Source organism: Hyla sarda, chromosome 6 (genome assembly GCF_029499605.1).
Source record: "Hyla sarda isolate aHylSar1 chromosome 6, aHylSar1.hap1, whole genome shotgun sequence".
In the NCBI taxonomy this organism is placed as follows: domain Eukaryota; kingdom Metazoa; phylum Chordata; class Amphibia; order Anura; family Hylidae; genus Hyla; species Hyla sarda.
The window spans coordinates 239,595,374-239,608,476 of NC_079194.1; the positions used below are offsets into that span (position 1 = coordinate 239,595,374).

At 45.8% G+C, this 13,103-nt stretch overlaps 1 protein-coding gene across 9 annotated transcripts in view; it reads left to right on the forward strand.

Annotated features, from left to right (window-relative positions):
- Positions 1-13,103, forward strand: part of TKFC (triokinase and FMN cyclase) — a 58,071-nt gene that overhangs the window by 14,064 nt on the left and 30,904 nt on the right. For 4 of the 9 annotated variants that reach the window (XM_056526761.1, XM_056526759.1, XM_056526754.1 and 1 more), the window contains exon 2: positions 4,909-4,960. The gene's annotated coding sequence lies outside the window, so the exon portion shown is untranslated. Of the gene's footprint in view, positions 1-4,908; positions 4,961-9,739; positions 9,843-12,459; positions 12,510-13,103 lie in introns of all 9 variants that reach the window. The other 5 variants (XM_056526755.1, XM_056526752.1, XM_056526757.1 and 2 more) reach the window with 3 other exon arrangements.

The window sequence follows — 13,103 nt, forward strand, 5'->3', positions numbered from 1 at the left end:
TACCTATTTTTTCTTTGTTCCTCGTGATTGAGGTGAGGTGGTGGTGATGATGATGATGATGGGGGGGATGGTGATTGAGGTGAGGTGATGATGATGGGGGGGATGGTGATTGAGGTGAGGTGGTGGTTATGATGATGGGGGGGTGATTGAGGTGAGGTGGTGATGATGATGATGGGAAGGATAGTAATTGAGGTGAGGTGGTGATGATGATGATGGGAAGGATAGTAATTGAGGTGAGGTGGTGATGACGATGATGGGAAGGATAGTAATTGAGGTGAGGTGGTGATGATGATGATGGGGGTGTGATTGAGGTGAGGTGGTGATGATGGGGGGGATGGTGATTGAGGTGAGGTGGTGGTTATGATGATGGGGGGGTGATTGAGGTGAGGTGGTGATGATGATGGGGGGGATGGTGATTGAGGTGAGGTGGTGATGATGGGAAGGATAGTAATTGAGGTGAGGTGGTGATGACGATGATGGGAAGGATAGTAATTGAGGTGAGGTGGTGATGATGATGATGGGGGTGTGATTGAGGTGAGGTGGTGATGATGGGGGGGATGGTGATTGAGGTGAGGTGGTGGTTATGATGATGGGGGGGTGATTGAGGTGAGGTGGTGATGATGATGGGGGGATGGTGATTGAGGTGAGGTGGTGATGATGGGAAGGATAGTAATTGAGGTGAGGTGGTGATTATGATGGGGGTGTGATTGAGGTGAGGTGGTGATGATGGGGGTTGATGATGATTGGGGGGAATGGGGATTGAGGTGAGGTGGTGATGATAGGGGGGATGATGCTTGAGGTGGCGTTGATGATGGGGGGTGGTGATTGAGGTGAGGGGGTGATGATGATGATGGGAGGATGGTGATTGAGGTGATGATGATGGGGGGGTGGTGATTGAGGTGATGATGATGGGGGTGGTGATTGAGGTGGTGGTGATGATGGGGAGGATGGTGATTGAGGTGGTGATGATGATGGGGGGGATGGTGATTGAGGCGAGGGGATGGTGATGATGATGATGGGGGGATGGTGATTGAGGTGGTGATGATGATGATGATGATGGGGGAGATGGTGATTGAGGTGAGGTGGTGATGATGATGATGGGGGTGTGATTGAGGTGAGGTGGTGATGATGGGGGGGATGGTGATTGAGGTGAGGTGGTGGGTTATGATGATGGGGGGGTGATTGAGTTGAGGTGGTGATGATGATGGGGGGGATGGTGATTGAGGTGAGGTGGTGATGATGGGAAGGATAGTAATTGAGGTGAGGTGGTGATTATGATGGGGGTGTGATTGAGGTGAGGTGGTGATGATGGGGGTTGATGATGATTGGAGGGAATGGGGATTGAGGTGAGGTGGTGATGATAGGGGGGATGATGCTTGAGGTGGCGTTGATGATGAGGGGTGGTGATTGAGGTGAGGGGGTGATGATGATGATGGGGGGGATGGTGATTGAGGTGATGATGATGGGGGGGTGGTGATTGAGGTGGTGGTGATGATGGGGAGGATGGTGATTGAGGTGGTGATGATGATGGGGGGGATGGTGATTGAGGCGAGGGGATGGTGATGATGATGATGGGGGGATGGTGATTGAGGTGATGATGATGATGATGATGATGGGGGAGATGGTGATTGAGGTGAGGTGGTGATGGTGATGGGGGGATGGTGATTGAGGTGAGGTGATGATGGGGGGTTGTGATTGAGGTGGTGATGATGATGATGGGGCGATGGTGATTGAGGTGGTGATGATGATGATGGGGGGATGGTGATTGAGGTGGTGATGATGATGATGATGGGGGAGATGGTGATTGAGGTGAGGTGGTGATGATGATGGGGGGATGGTGATTGAGGTGGTGATGATGATGATGGGGGAGATGGGGGTGATGATGATGTGGGGGATGGTGATTGAGGTGGTGATGATGATGATGGGGGAGATGGTGATTGAGGTGAGGTGGTGATGATGATGGGGGGGATGGTGATTGAGGTGAGGTGATGATGTGGGATGGTGATTGAGGTGGTGATGATGATGATGGGGCGATGGTGATTGAGGTGGTGATGATGATGATGATGGGGGGATGGTGATTGAGGTGAGGTGATGATGATAGGGGGATGGTGATTGAGGTGAGGTGATGATGATGGGGGGATGGTGATTGAGGTGAGGTGATGATGATGGGGGGATGGTGATTGAGGTGAGGTGATGATGATGGGGGGATAGTGATTGAGGTGAGGTGATGATGATGGGGGGATGGTGATTGAGGTGAGGTGGTGATGATGATGGGGGGATGGTGATTGAGGTGAGGTGGTGATGATGATGGGGGGATGGTGATTGAGGTGAGGTGATGATGGGGGATGGTGATTGAGGTGGTGATGATGATGATGGGGCGATGGTGATTGAGGTGGTGATGATGATGATGATGGGGGGATGGTGATTGAGGTGAGGTGATGATGATAGGGGGATGGTGATTGAGGTGAGGTGATGATGATGATGGGGGATGGTGATTGAGGTGAGGTGATGATGATGGGGGGATAGTGATTGAGGTGAGGTGATGATGATGGGGGGATGGTGATTGAGGTGGTGATGATGATGATGGGGGAGATGGTGATTGAGGTGAGGTGGTGATGATGATGGGGGGGATGGTGATTGAGGTGAGGTGATGATGTGGGATGGTGATTGAGGTGGTGATGATGATGATGGGGCGATGGTGATTGAGGTGGTGATGATGATGATGATGGGGGGATGGTGATTGAGGTGAGGTGATGATGATAGGGGGATGGTGATTGAGGTGAGGTGATGATGATGGGGGGATGGTGATTGAGGTGAGGTGATGATGATGGGGGGATGGTGATTGAGGTGAGGTGATGATGATGGGGGGATAGTGATTGAGGTGAGGTGATGATGATGGGGGGATGGTGATTGAGGTGAGGTGGTGATGATGATGGGGGGATGGTGATTGAGGTGAGGTGGTGATGATGATGGGGGGATGGTGATTGAGGTGAGGTGATGATGGGGGATGGTGATTGAGGTGGTGATGATGATGATGGGGCGATGGTGATTGAGGTGGTGATGATGATGATGATGGGGGGATGGTGATTGAGGTGAGGTGGTGATGATGATGGGGGATGGTGATTGAGGTGAGGTGGTGATGATGATGGGGGGATGGTGATTGAGGTGAGGTGATGATGATGATGGGGGGATGGTGATTGAGGTGAGGTGATGATGATGGGGGGATAGTGATTGAGGTGAGGTGATGATGATGGGGGGATGGTGATTGAGGTGAGGTGATGATGATGATGGGGGGATGGTGATTGAGGTGAGGTGGTGATGATGATGGGGGGATGGTGATTGAGGTGAGGTGGTGATGATAGGGGGATGGTGATTGAGGTGAGGTGATGATGATGGGGGGATGGTGATTGAGGTGCGGTGATGATGATGATGATGGGGGGGATGGTGATTGAGGTGATGATGGTTTCTGACTCATTTCAGTTTAGTAGAGGGATGAGGCAGGGGTGCCCCTTGTCTCCTTTTTTGTTTGCCCTGGCAGTTGAGCCCCTGGCTGTGGCCATCTGAGCGTCTAACTGTATTCGTGGATGTGGGATCTCTTATACATGCTATGTGGAGTTGCCCTTGTGTAGAACCCTTCTGGAGGGAGGTGCTGCAGTTCTTGACAGACCACTTGGAATTCCCCTATGTGTTTTCCCCTGTTGTTTGTCTGTTGGGTGTTATTAATGACTTAGAATCAGGCTCTCATAGGCGCCTACTTATTCGGTTTCTATTGTTCTGTGCTCAGAAAGTTCTGATTATGGCCTGGAAGGATACTTCCCCTCATTGCACGGTGGTTCAACTTAGTTAACAAATATGTACTGTTGTACAAGACATTGTACACTAGTCACACATGCCCCAAGAAATTTGACAAAGTCTGGATGCCCTGGCTGATGATAGGAGAGTCGGTTGTCCTCCCAGAATGAGTCGGTTCTCCTGGGTTGGCGGTTTGTCTTTATCCTGGGCAAGGAAGTGGGGGTTACTCCGGGAATGTGTGTGTGCTGTCTGTGTCTCTGTTTAGTGTCTTGGTGTTAACTGGGGGTGGACCTCCTCGGCGGTCTACTTCAATGGTGCCGTGCTACTTTACATTTGCATATGATTTTGGGGGTGGTGGGGGGTCTATCTTCGGCTGTATGTTCTTTTATTTCTGTATTGTGTTGCAAAAAACATAAACATTATAATAAATACTTAAAAAACAAAAACAAAGGTGAGATGTGAACACTTGCATTGGAAGTAGATAACATGACTTAGGCTGCATTCACACCACGTTTTTGCAATACAGTTCCCGTATCAGGTTTTTGATGAAAAACGGATTCCTCAAAGCCAGACTAAACTGTATCAAAACATGTGTACAAATTTTAACCTGTATACAGTTTGAAAAATGATGTCCGGTTACATCTGTTTTTTAAGAAAAAAAACATATGCGTTTTTAACTTTTCGCTCCATTGGGAATAAAATTTCACTTGTTTGATTGAAATTCCAAGAAAAAAACTGCAAAGTCAAAAACCGTATGATGAAAACCAGATGGAACCGTACGCACATACAGTTCTGTACAGTTAATATTGACTCCTATGTTTTAAAAAAAACATATACGGTTTCAATACGGTTTTTCACACGGACCAAAAAACCGTGTTAGGCTACAGTTTTGGGTACGGGAAAAAAATGGCCAAAACCATACAAGACGCAAAACGGATGCAACCGGATGCATCTTTTGGCATATGGTTTTCAATACGGTTCTGCACGGAACTGTATTGCAAAAACATAGTGTGAATGCAGCCTTAATCAGTTTTTCTTGGTTTGCAGGTTACTGGTACCTCACTGGCTTTCTTTTCCATCACACCTGTGTTCATTCATCTCTTCTTCTTCCCGCAGATACAACTCAGAAAAAGATACCAGAAGGAGCCAACAAAGATCAAGAGTGTTAGTAAGTACCGCAGCAAATTGAAACACCACATTTACACAATGTTTACACTTGAGGTACAGAGGGCCAGAAAGAGTGGAGGGCCCCACCTGCATCAATCGTGTCACAGATGGACCACACACATTGATGGTCACTATGTAACTGTCTGTGATCCATCATTGAAAGAATTGGTGCATCTGGGGCCATCTTGTGGAAGACCACAAATTGAGGTTTGACTCTCTTTTTTAGCCAATAGAGTTAATTCTAGTAGCTACAATGTTGAGGTATCTGAAAAGAAAGCAGGGTACAGAAGACAAAAGGGATGATGAAGCAGGGCCAAGTACAGAAAGAATGGACACAGGGCCAAGTACAGAAAGAATGGACGCAGGGCCAAGTACAGAAAGAATGGACGCAGGGCCAAGTACAGAAAGAATGGACGCAGGGCCAAGTACAGAAAGAATGGACGCAGGGCCAAGTACAGAAAGAATGGACGCAGGGCCAAGTACAGAAAGAATGGACGCAGGGCCAAGTACAGAAAGAATGGACACAGGGCCAAGTACAGAAAGAATGGACGCAGGGCCAAGTACAGAAAGAATTGAATCAGGATGAAGTACAGATATGAGTGAGAAAAAGAAAAGACGATTTTACAGTGAGAGTTATTTAGCTATGGGATTTGTAGCTACTGGTGATAAAGACTGTCCCATTCCCATGTGTTTGGTTTGTGGCAAAAAACTATCAAATGAAGGAATGGTCCCGTCCAAACTGAAACGGCACCTTCAGACAAATCATGGACATTTGACTGGGAAATCTGTAGCTTATTTTGAGAGACTTTTGGCTTTGCAAAAAAGGCAGCGTCAGACTTTTAAAAAGACAGTGACAGTTAATCTGTCAGGAAGTCTTTGGGAGCAACCATTCTCATGTCTGAAGTATTCGGCCCCTACAACAGTAAGCTTTTTTTCTCATTTTAAGTCCCTCAATGCCAATAATGATATAGGTGTACTATGTACTGCTTTACCCCTTAACGACATCGGATGTAAATGTACGTCATGATGCAGTGGGACTTCCCGCACCATTACGTACATTTACGTCATGTACATGACCGCGAGCATCGGACCAGTGCTCACATCATGTATGGCAGCTGTCGCAGCCGCATCTGTCACAGCCGCATCATCCGCCAGGGACCCACCGGTAATGGCGGACATCAGCGATCACGCTGATATCTGCCATCAACCCCCCAGATGCCGTGATCAATACAGATCAAAGCATCTGCGGCAGTGCGGCACTTAAAATGGATGATCGGATCGCCCGCAGCGCTGCCGCGGGGATCCGATCGTCCAAAATAGCGGCCGAAGGTCCTCTCACCTGCCTCCGTCCTTCTTTAGGGGTCTTCTGCTCTGGTCTGAGATTGAGCAGACCTGAGCAGTAGATCGCCGATAACACTGATCAGTGCTATGCCCTATGCATAGCACTGAACAGTATTAGCAATCTGATGATTGTAATAAAACTGTAAATTGACCCTTTTTCCCATTTTACCCCCCCCCCCAAAAGCGTAAAAAATAAATTATAAACATATTTGGTATCGCCACGTGCGTAAATGTCTGAACTATCAACTACAATTATAGAAAAGCATATAACATGGTTATCATTTTAACTGTATTGACCCACAGAATAAAGAAAACATGTCATTTTTACCGTAAAACGTACAGCATGAAAACAAAGCCTTCCAAAATTTGCTAAATTGCGTTTTTCTTTTCAATTTCCCCACATAAATAATAAATATAAAAGAGTTACGATTTTTAGAAGTCGAGGAGGAAAAAACGAAAATGCAAAAATAACATTGGCCTGGTCCTTAAGGCGTAAAATTACCCTTTTTTGGTAGATTTTTTGGATAGGGGTACCCCAAAAAAAATGTTTGTCTGAGGGGTGCCCCGAGCCAAAAAAGGTTGGGAAACATTGTTTTAACTCAGGTGTAAGAACAACACGTCCGCGGCACACATCATGGATCCAAACTTTATTAGCAGCTTAGGCACAACACAGGCCTGTGTTCTTACACCTGAGTTAATCACCTCTGCTGCTGCTTGTCTGCTCTGAGCACTGTCCCGACCCTGTTGGAGCGATCATCCGTGCACCTGCTGAACCTTGCATCATACGGTGATTATGTGGTAGTGCCAGCTATATTCTTTCTCTATACCTGTGTTAAACATTGTTTTAACACTTTAAAGGGGTACACCTCCGTTAGACATCTTATCCCCTATCCAAAGGATTGGGGAAAGATGTCTAATCGCGGGGGTCTCGCCGCTGGGAACCCCCGCAATTTCTCCTGCAGCACCCCCTCTCATCAGCTGCTGGGAGCAACGTTTGCTCCATGCCTGATGACTCACAATACAGGGGTCGGAGTGAAGGGGCTTGGTTTGGATGCCGAGGTAAGCGGTCGCACGCTCCGGAGCTCCCGCCGCTCGGCACTGAATACCCTGACATAACCCCTGCCCCTTTCAAGGGGAAATGTTGTTCTTCCTATGTGACTTATCCCTTCCCATACTTAGTCATGCACAAGCGGCGGCGTTAGATGCTCCCCTTACAATTGAAGAGGTGGAACAGGCTATACGTTACATTCCCCATGGGGAGACCCCTGGTTTAGATGGGATGATAGGGGATTGGTATAGGATGAATGAGGAGCAATTGGCCAATATACTCCTTCACTTGTTTCACTCGATAGCTGAGGCTGAGACTTTTCCGAACTCTATGCGGGGGGTGTGGATTGTAGTGCTCCCTAAGCCTGGGAAGGACTTGTTGCTGCCTTATTCTTATAGACCCATTGCCCTGTTGTTAATATTAAGATCTTGGCTAGAGTGTTGGCTACTCGCCTTTATGGGGTCATTAACGCTCTCATCCATCCTGACCAAATCAGGTTTATGCCAGGTAGGGCCACTGATGTTAATGTGAAGCGTCTGCAACTTAACATAGCTGCGGTGGGGGAGGGCTTTCCTACTGGAGTGATAGTGGTTGCTGCAAATACAGTGAAGGAGTTTAAACATGCATGGGATAAGCATAAGGCTATCCTTCACATAAGATAGGGCCAGGGACTATTCATAGTATTCAGATTATTGGGCAGACTAGATGGGCCAAATGGTTCTTATCTGCCGACACATTCTATGTTTCTATGTCTAGATATTTACAAAGCCTTTGACTCTGTGTTATGGCCTTACCTGTGGGAGGTTCTAGGTACGTTTGGGTTTGGTCCCCGATTTTGCACTTGGGTCCATTTGCTATATGATGGTCCTAGGGCCCATATTCGCACTAACTTAGATGTTTCTGCTCCCTTTCTCCTGGGTCGTGGGATGAGGCAGGGGTGCCCGCTATCTCCCTTCCTTTTTGCGCTGGCGATGGAGCCTTTAGCAGCAGCAATACGTGGGGATCCTGCTATCTGTAGTATTGCCAGGGGTTCCATTGTAGAGAAGGTTTCCCTTTATGCGGATGATACCCTTGTGTATTTAGTGGATGCCGAGGGTTCGCTCGTGTTCCTTATCGATCTGCTTGACCGGTTTAGTTCGATTTCGGGCTTGCGGGTCAATTGGACTAAATCATCTCTAATGACACTCTCCTCTGAGGTCCCCCTCCCATCCTCCCTCCTGGCTGTGGTACAGGTGGTTTCTCACTTTAGATACTTAGGGGTGGAGGTAACTAACTCCCTGATAGATTATTTGCCCCTAAACTTGGATCCACTTCTACGCGCCACTGTGGAGCGGCTGACGGCCTGGTCCTCACTCCCACTCCCTTGCCAGCAGGATCAATATTTTTAAAATGATTTAAAGGGGTTATCCAGGAAAAAACTTTTTTTTATATATCAACTGGCTCCAGAAAGTTAAACAGATTTGTAAATTACTTCTATTAAAAAATCTTAATCCTTTCAGTACTTATGAGCTTCTGAAGTGTCTCAGGAACCGCCCAGTTTAGAAGAGGTTTGCTATGGGGATTTGCTTCTAAACTGGGCAGTTCCCGAGACACGTGTCATCAGAGAGCACTTAGACAGAAAAGGACAACCTTAACTTCAGAAGCTCATAAGTACTGAAAGGATTAAATGGGCACTCTCATTAAAACTAATTTTTGCTATGGCACTCCTTATGGTAAATAAAAAATATTTGTAATATACTTTGTTTAACAAATATGAAGTTTTCCCCCATCTTATACACAGCACATTTTCCCCCATCTTATACACAGACTTTGGACCGAAGCCCAAACACAGGAAGTGCATCCTGGAGTGCTGAGGGGTGTGTCCATCCAACAGCATATGGAGAGGAGCTATGATTGGATGAGGCTGGACACCCCCCCCCCCCTCAGCACTCCAGGCTGCACTTTCTGTGTTTGGGCTTCGGTCCAAAGTCTGTGTATAAGATGGGGGGAAAATGTGCTCTTGAGCTTTTTTTAAGCACAAATATAGAAAACAAAGTACATTTGTTAAACAAAGTATATTAGAAATATTTTTTATTTACCATAAGGAGTGTAATAGCAAAAACATTTTTAATGAGAGTTACCCTTTAAGATTTTTTAATAGAAGTAATTTACAAATCTGTTTAACCTTCTGGAGCCAGTTGATATATAAAAAAAAGTTTTTTCCTGGATAACCCCTTTAACTCTCTAAATTGCTATACCTGTTTCATTTAGCTCCCATGATTCCCCCTAGGAAGTATTTTAATTCACTGTGTGGTGCTCTGGGATCCTTCTACTGGCAGGGAAAGTCTCCCAGACTCGGTCGAGCTCTTCTCCAAACTCATGTTTATAACTACTTTCTTGCCTCCCCGTTAGTATATGCAGTGTGGTGGATCGATCTGGATCTGTCCAACTCAGTGACTGCCTTGGCTGGAGCGATTATGGGTTCCTACGAGGCTCTTACTAACACTCTCTACAGGTATCATTCTTGATCTTCCTTTCCTCTTCCCCTTCAGTCTGTTGCTCAAGTGTGGACCGTGGTGTCGAGTAAATTTCTGCAGCCTCTGGTATCTCCTAGAGCAGCCTTTTGGGGAAATTTACATTTACCTCATCTGCATGGGTTACAGGAGGCCAGATTCTGGGGTTCTCATGGAGTCAAGTTCGTGATCCACTTGTTTGGAGAGGACCAAGTTTTCTTGTCCTTTTCCGACATGAAGGAAAGTTATAGCATCCCTGGAAATGCCTTCTTTAGGTATCTTCAGCTCAGGCATGCGGTTCAGACGCAGTTTGGCTCCTTGATGTTTACACCTGTATTTTCTGAAGTGGAACTTCTCCTGGGCACCACGGACCTTTCTAAACCCTTGACTGAGAGATATATATATATATATATATATATATATAATTTATATTTATTTATGTGAAAAAAGTTTCAGGTTAACTTGTCATTTATTCATGTAAATCTCTGCTCCTCCTGGGTTAAGCAGTCATGTGGGCGGTCCTACTCAATGATTGACAGGTCTCTGTATATACACACTCATAAACAGATAGTTGTCCATCACTGATTAGGACCGCCCATATGACTCCCAGAATGAGCAGAGATTTACATGAATAAATGACCAGTTATCCTGGAACTTTTTCCACAAAGCTATATACAGTATCAATCTTCTCGGCTCCTCCTGCTCTATACTGTACTATCCTTTTGCAAACTGGACTGAATTTTCAATGTGTCAGGTTCCCTTTAATATGAGTCGTACTGCTCTGTAATTTAGGCTTTGTAGGGCACTGTTGTTAGATGACTTTATGTACAGAGATGTTATTTGGTTTCTATAAACCGCCATGGAAATTCTTCACTGCTGATTCGCTATTCATGGAGATTAGGAGAAATCTGTACTCAAGAGACCAGGTCCCAGTTTCTGATCAAAATTTTAATGTTTGCGTTTAAAGTTATAACTAGGGATCGACCGATATCGATTTTTTAGGGCCGATACTCTGTGGAGGTTAGGGCCGATAGCCGATAACTTATACCGATATTCCGGTATAAGTTTTGGCTATTTATCCCCCTCGGCGACACTGCTGCAGATCATTGATTTCAAGCAGTACGGTGGGGGTGCGGCGCGGGGGGCGGGACATTATCGGATTATCGGCAAGGTAATTGCCGATACCGATTAAGCCCAAAATCGTGAATATCGACGATAATCGGCTGATCCCTAGTTATAACCCATTGGTGACATCTACTGTACATTTATGGAGGATGTTTGTTAAAGCAGTGTTTGCTTGGAGTTGTAGTTTTCCAACAGCAGGGGGCACCTGGTTGTTGCGACTGCTGGGACCCCCAGCAATCTCCTGGCTGATGCTCCGGCTCTCCTAATGCACGGAGCAACCACTGAGCGGTGGCGGAGCAGTGGACGACACACCCCCTCTAGAGATGAGCGAACTTACAGTAAATTCGATTCGTCATAAACTTCTCGGCTCGGCAGTTGATGACTTTTCCTGCATAAATTAGTTCAGCTTTCAGACGCTCCCGTGGGCTGGAAAAGGTGGATACAATCCTAGGAGAGTCTTTCCTAGGACTGTATCCACCTTTTCCAGAGCACCTGAAAGCGGAACTAATTTATGCAGGAAAAGTCATCAACTGCCGAGCCGAGAAGTTCGTGATGAATCGAATTTACTGTAAGTTCGCTCATCTCTAACCACCTCCATGCATCTCTATGGGAAAGCCGGAAATACAGCTCATGTGGTGATCGCTCCTTCCAAGAGGGGAGCCGCAGCGTCGGCCAGAGATGGTGAGGGACCCAGCTGTAAGATCCCCCATGATCAGACACTTATCCCATATCCTGCAGATATAGGAATAAGAACTTCAGTACCAGAGTTCCCCATTAACCCCCTAGCTCACTGTATGTCAAGCAGTGTTTCTCCAGCTGTTGCAAAACTACAACTCCTAGCATGCCCGGACAGCCTTTGGCTGTCCGGGCATGCTGGGAGTTGTAGTTTTGCAACAGCTGGAGGCACCCTGATTAGGAAAACACTACCCTAGCCGCTACACTCAATAGCAGCCAATGTTGCACGTATGTTCTACGGTATGTGCATATATATGACTGTCGATGCATCTCACTGATTTCCTCTGGCTGTGGTTCGTACATGTAACAACATGATGCCTAAAAAAATTATATAGATATGATAAGGCTGCATGTACTTTGTAATTGATCTTTGTAAAACTACTTTGCCCTTAGCTCTGATCTCTTGCTATCAATCCATGTGAATGATCATATTAAATATTACATGACTCGGATTAATGATTATCTCAAGTACCAAGAGTATGGAGAGTAGACTGTAAACAGCAGCAGTCTCCTCATCCCTTTTCTTTATCTTTCTTCCTAACACGCTGCAGTGGCATAGGAGTGTAGTAGTCATGCTCATCGTATTAACTATGCTACTTAATATGTAATGCACGCTTCCTGCTTATAATAAATACCCTGTTTGTTTTCAAGTATATAAACTACCCAGAATACACCATCTGTTTGCACAACTCTTGGCATCCACATTGTCACGTGATCATACTTTTATACCTTGACCTAAGTGTAAAGTTCTTCTCTTAGATTTATAGCTGTTCCCCGTGCTAGGTGTGAGGAGCTAATGTCCCTGTTCTGTAAGTTTTTTTTCTTTTATTGCTGTTGTTTTCTGCATCTGTCTTGTATCTGTCATTGTGTGTCCCTGGCTGAGGTAGTCCTGTCACTATATAGTGTCTGTTCAGACTCTTTAGATACTAAACATCCTTTCTTAACCATCTCCAGCCACTGTTCAGTTTGCTTTTAGATTCTATATATACTCTTCCCTGCAGTAATATTCTCCAGTCACTATTCATCCTGCAGTAATATTCTCCAGTCACTATTCATCCTGCAGTAATATTCTCCAGTCACTATTCATCCTGCAATAATATTCTCCAGTCACTATTCATCCTGCAGTAATATTCTCCAGTCACTATACATCCTGCAGTAATATTCTCCAGTCACTATTCATCCTGCAGTAATATTCTCCAGTCACTATTCATCCTGCAGTAATATTCTCCAGTCACTATTCATCCTGCAGTAATATTCTCCACTCACTATTCTTCCTGCAGTAATATTCTCCACTCACTATTCATCCTGCAGTAATTTTATCCAGTCACTATACATCCTGCATTAATATTCTCCAGTCACTATACATCCTGCAGTAATATTCTCCAGTCACTATTCATCCTGCA